Raw genomic sequence first — 6,195 nt, 5'->3', positions numbered from 1 at the left:
CAAGTGCCTGCCAATGGCAAGTGCCAATTGTAGGTGACATGCCTGACTCAGGACTGAAATTTCAGAATGGGAACCATGAGGCCTCAGTGTTTGTGTTTGTGTGTCAGTATGTACCTACGTGTGTGTTGTAGACGTATGGTACTGCCAAAAAGTTAATTTGTAAGAGAGCTCTATTTAATTGGCATAAAGGAAATTAAGTGCTTATATAGATACACAGAAATGGAAAATCTGGTCAAAATGAATTTCTTGCTCATTTCATCCGGAAAATAATCAGTACTAAAGTGATATCAGGTATTAAAAGTGGCTTAAATTTGTTGGTTTAATTAATATAAATATGTCTTTAGGGTCATCCATGCTGAGTATAATACTTCTGTTGTACCTAGGTTTACTAGAGTTCAAATAACACCTTATTTTGTTAAAAATTTGTCAATTGGAAAAGAAATTCAATGGGGAAACAAAAATTAAGGACAGTGAGCTTTATGTTTTCAGTCAAAGAAGGTGAGAGGATGAGAAAAAATACTGAAAATAGTTGTGCATTATCAGGGATTTCTAAAATTGGATTAAATATAGTTGGGTAAATGAATTTTTGGGGGGAGTGGGACAGCAAATACTGAATTTGTTTTCACCCTCCAAAGTTTTCTTGAAGTGCTGCTTTTAATGACAGATACTATGGGTTTCTTTGCCTTTATGCGACCTGTATTTGCTTTTGAGAATTTTTGTAACTTTGGTTAAGGAATAAGAATTATCTCACAGTGACTTAATATCTTATTTGACCAAGTGTTTTAAAACATTTTGACAATCTTCCCAAACATCAAATTTAATTAAGTTTCCAGTAAACTCTGGGGTGCTATAGAGAGCCCCTGAGGTATTTAAAGAGAAATATTTTACTACTATTATTTACTCTGTTAAGGTAAATATAATCATTCATAATTCAAGTCATTTTAACCAAGTATTTCCATTATACTTTAATGAGAGGTTTAACCATGCCATTTAACTCTTCTGACATTTATAGATATTTTTGTACATTGATGCTGTTACAAAAGTGCTTCTTTATAATGGAGATTCACAGAATATATAAAAAGCCAAGATTGAGACTTCTCTGGTGGTGCAGTGGAGAAGATTCCACACTCCCAATGCAGGGTTCTGGCTTAAATGCCTGGTCAGGGAACTAGATTCTACATGCTACTACTAAGAGGTCACATGCCTGAACTAAAGTTCTTAGATGCCACAAATGATGATCCAGTGTGCTGCAACTAAGGCCATGCACAGCCAAATAAATTAATACTTTTTAATAGCCTGAAGGATATTCCTTTGTATGTCTCTGCCACATTTTCTTTATCCATCCAACTGTTCATAGATCTAAGTTGTTTCTACATCTTGGCTATTGTGAATGATGCTGCAATGTACAGGACAAGATAAATATCCCTTTGAGATTATGATTTTAATTTTCTGGAATAAATACCCAGAATTGAGATTGCTGGGTCAAATAGGAATTCTCTTTTTGATGTTTCAGAGGAATCTCCATTATGTTCTCCAGTGGCTACACCATTTTACATCCCCACCAACAGTGTACAGTGTTCTACTTCCTCATCAACACTTGCTATCTTTTGGTTTTTGATAATGACCATCCTAATGAATGTGAGATGGTATCTTATTGTCATTTGATTTGCATTTTCCTGATGATTAGTAAAGGAAGAACTAGCCTTCTCCCAAATTTACAGAATAGGAAACTGCTATCCAGAAATGAACTTATCAAGGTCATGTGACTGGTGGATGTCAGAGGTGGAATTTGAACCCAGGCAGAAAAGCTCCAGGATGTACTTGCCTGGTGAGTCTTCCTTGTGAGACTGCAATATCTTCCTTGTGCTTAGCAAACCTCGGATCATGCTGTTTTGTATTCTGTTCCTTTCTCTCAATGTCATATTGGAACAATTTCTCATATTATTAAGTATTGTCCTAAAACACAGTTTTAAGGAAGTTGATTGCATGATGGCCTATCTATGCTGTGGACAATTTATGGGTTTTATTTTGTTTTGTTTTTTGTTTGTTTTGTTTTGTTTTTTTGGTCCAGTTTTTTTATGTGACATTTTTGTTCTTTTGATCTTTATTGGAGTATAATAGCTTTACACTTGTGCCCAATTCCACCTTAAAACAAAGTGAATCAGTTGTATCTGTCAATTTATCCCCATATCCCCTCCTCTTGAGCCTCCCTTCCATCCTCTCTATCCCACCCTTCTAGGGCATCAGCAATCATTGTGTTGATATCCTGTGTTATACAGTTCCTTTCCACTAGCTATCTATTTTATATTTTGTAGTGTATAAATGTCAATGCTACTCCTTCACTTTGTCCCAGCTTCTCCTTCCCTTTCCTCTTGTCCTCAAGTCTGTTCTCAACATCTGCATCTTTATTCTTCCTCTGCCACTGAGTTCATCACAAACATTTTTTTTTAGATTCCATATATATGTGTTAGCATATGACACTTGTTTTCCTCTTTCTGACATATTTCACTCCACTTGACAGAATCTAGGTCCATGCACCTCACTACAAATAACTCAATTCCATTCCCTTCTATGGCTGAGTAATATTTCACTGTATATATGTGCCACATTTTCTTTATCCATTCATCTGTCTATGGACATTTAGGTTGTTTCCATGTCCTGGCTATTGTAAATAATGCTGTAATGCACATTGTGGTGGGACTGTAAAGTGATACAGCCACTATGGAAAACAGTATGGAGGTTCCTCAAAATAACTAAAACTAGAACTACCATATGACCCAGCAATCCCACTACTAGGGACATACTCGGACACTGTGTTTAATGGATATTGGGATATCCCAGATTTTTCCTTTTGTAAGAGACTCTGAGCACTATACCCTTGCTATTTTAGTTTTTGGGTGCTTTTGATCATCATTTTAGCATAAACCTTAGAACTAAAATCGCTGGGAGAAAGACCATACACATTTTAAGAACAAATCATCTCCAAAAAGATTGTACCAATTTACACTCTTTTAAGAAGTGTTCAAGATCTGTCTTTGTTTTATATTTTCTAACATTTTTCTCACCAGTGGCTATAAATCTCTTTGGTCTTCAGTGGGATAAATGGATACAAGTGAAAGGCAGGGGAAGATTGTTGCTTTTAAGATCATAATTCAGGCTTCCCTACTGATCCAGTGGTTAAGACCCAGCACTTTCAATGCAGATGATGTGGGTTTGATGCATGGATGGGGAACTAAGATCCCTCATGCTGTGCAGTGTGGAAAAAAAATCCAAAACTTAATGAATATGAGAATTTATCCTCATATTGGTAGCACAGGCTACAAATATAAAGCCTCAGGAAGAGTGTCTCATCAACAGAGAGCTTTTTCTGTTCTCTCTTACCCACAACTGGTTCTTTCCAACTGTGCTCAGCCCCACAGGAAGCCTTCCTGGACCCACACTCGCCCTCCCTGGCCACTCCAGGCTGGGTTGGGTGACTTACTCTTGTGCTCCCCTTTTTCTCTAGTCCTAATCAACCCTAATCTGGCCCAGGCACACCTTGGCACAGCCCCCCCCCCTTTTGCATGGAGTCCAGTGTAGATTTGCCTCAGCCCATGCAGGCCTCCTCGTGCCTCCATGAGGCTGGGGATTTGCATTACTGAAATTCCTTGTCTTCCTCAAAGCCTTCTTTGAAACCTTCAGCCTCCTCTGAACTTCCACAGGGAGCTGACATTAACCCTTAACCCTGTGATAGGGCTGTGCAGTCACTATGTATCCTTTTACTCATGTAAGCATTCAACTTCCCATAGAGGGGTCTGGTAGCCCAACTCACAATGCAAGATTTAGGGCTTAGAAAGGGGAAGTTGCAGCTGAGGACTAGAGGAACCATATAATTGATAATTGAACCAGGATATTTTTGAGAAAAGAAGGGAGACTGTTAATCATTATGGTGGGACAACACACTGAGACTGTCCCCAGCCAACCCCACTTGTCACTTGGCCTATTTCAGGGATTGCTAGAGCTGATTTTCTGTGTGCATTACTCTGATGGCTCTGGTGGAACTGAAGCTCTTCGAGAGCAGAGGCCCTTAGTGTTCATCTTTTCTCACACCATGCAGGCATGGAGTAGTGTCTCAATGCATTCCAAGACGATGGATGTCCCAGTCTGCCCTTTACTAAAAACTGGTTGATTTCATTTGAGGTGCTGGCCCAGTACTTGGGCTCAGCAGCATCTCTAGTGGTTTGGCTTGGCCTGCAGAGGGCCCCTTCCTCCCAGCAGCAGCAGCCCAAGGGTTCCTTCAAGGCCCAGATTTGAGAACAAGCCCACACTGTTGATCCCTCACCTTCCAGATGTAGGCTTGAGAGGGCACTGGCCACTGATGGTGAAGATGATAGTAGTTTGGCCCCTGATGTTGCTTCATGGAACCAGCTACTGTTAGAGAAAGAGGAGAGAGGTTGGTTCAGCTGATCCCTGGTGTGTGGAGAGCCCCAGGGTGGCCCTGTGGCATGCCCCTTCATCTCTTTACCAAAAGGTCAAAAGGTTATGGTGACCCATCTAGTGCAGCCAAGCAGCAATGTGGCCCAGGTATCCACGATGGTGTGGCAGCTATGGAAACAACCAACAACCACCCTGTCCATGGTGATGATGAGAGATAGTGGGAAAAATTTGGCCCCAGAATCACTCTGAAGTCTCCCCCCATGACTGCCAACCTCCCTGACTGTTTCCAGAACAGCCCTTCAGCTCATGCCCTGATTCTGTTTTCCTTGGCTCTGGTGATGTTAGCTTCTTTGACTTCCTTTCATTTCTTGAATGTACCAGGATCTTTTGTGCCTCAGAGCCTTGGCATGTGCCAATTCCCCTTTCTAGAAGACCCAGTGATCTTTGTCTAGCTAATTTCTGCTCATCTTCCAGGTTCCAGGTTTAATGTCCTATTTCAAGGAAGTCTTCCTCCCAGACTAGATCATGCTCCTGTCTTGTTCACTCTCTGAAGACACTTCCTTATTTGTAGCAGGTACCGAAGTGGTAATTCATTATGTGTGTGATTCGTTCCATGTACATCTACCTCACTACATGTAAGGGCAAGTTGTATCCTCAGTGCCTCCTTCAAGTACCCAATACACAGTGGATGCACAATGTATCTTTGTTGAGTGAATGAATGAATGAGTGAGTGAGTGACTGAAAAAATGCATGAGGAATAACCAGAGACCTGTGTCTAGTGTCTGACCAATAACAGGTCAACTCAGACAGTGAAGATGGAGGTTCTCTGAGGTGGCAGATGCCCAGAGTGTTGAGGAGGGAGACACAGGCTGCTCTGGGAGAGGTTGTTTCCCAGCATGGCCCTCTCACCCGGATCAGACACTTAGGCTACCACCCAGATGTCTGAGCTAACCCACGGGGGCACCAAAGGACACATAAGCTTCTGTCTGAGGGTGTCACACAGAATTCCATCAGTTATTGCCCTTTGTTCTCAGGCCACTCCTGGGTCCCAGCTTCCTGATTCTCTCTGTCACAGGTCCTGTCCCACTGTGTGCCCAGGATATGGGGGTGGGTGACAATGGGTAGGGGGAGTGTCTCTTTGTATGAGTTGCTTTCATGTCTCAAGAATGCAGCCAACATGTCTCCACTGCTGGTAAGCTCCTCCCTAAGGAGACCAGTTTTCACAGTTTGTCCAGAACTTTCCCTGTTTTTGAATTAGTAGTGTGTTTTTGTTGTTGTTGTTGTTTTGTAGTAAGAACACCCATAGTCCCAGGTAGACCTGGACCGTAGGTCATCTTATCTCAACCCTGTTCATGCTGGTGAAATTTTCCCTGATCCACTTTTCCCTGCACTCTATGGTCCTTAAACCATGCCATCTGCCTCCCAGGACAGTGGGTGTACCCCTCTTTGGGATGCACATATCTCTCTGGAACCTGTTCAGGACACTCATCAGGGCCCTGGTCAGGAGGCTGGGGTGATTATGAGCCCATGGGTGGTGTGTCTCTCTGTGTGTTTTGTGATCTGTTTCTGTGTGTGTGTGTGTGTACATGTAACTGTGTGTGTGTGTGTGCACCTCTGTGCCTCTGTCTGTGTCTATGTTTGTGTGCATGTGTGTCTGAGTGTATCTCTGTTCCTCTGCATGTTTATATGTATGCCAATGTGTGTGTTTATATGTGTCTTTCTGGGTGAGTGTATGTGTCTGTGTGTGACTGTGTGTTTGTTTGTGAATTCGTTTGTGTC

The sequence above is a fragment of the Hippopotamus amphibius genome, chromosome 3 (assembly GCF_030028045.1).
Source record: "Hippopotamus amphibius kiboko isolate mHipAmp2 chromosome 3, mHipAmp2.hap2, whole genome shotgun sequence".
NCBI lineage: Eukaryota > Metazoa > Chordata > Mammalia > Artiodactyla > Hippopotamidae > Hippopotamus > Hippopotamus amphibius.
The sequence above is the reverse complement of the archived record's forward strand: the minus strand, read 5'-3'. Positions refer to the sequence as shown.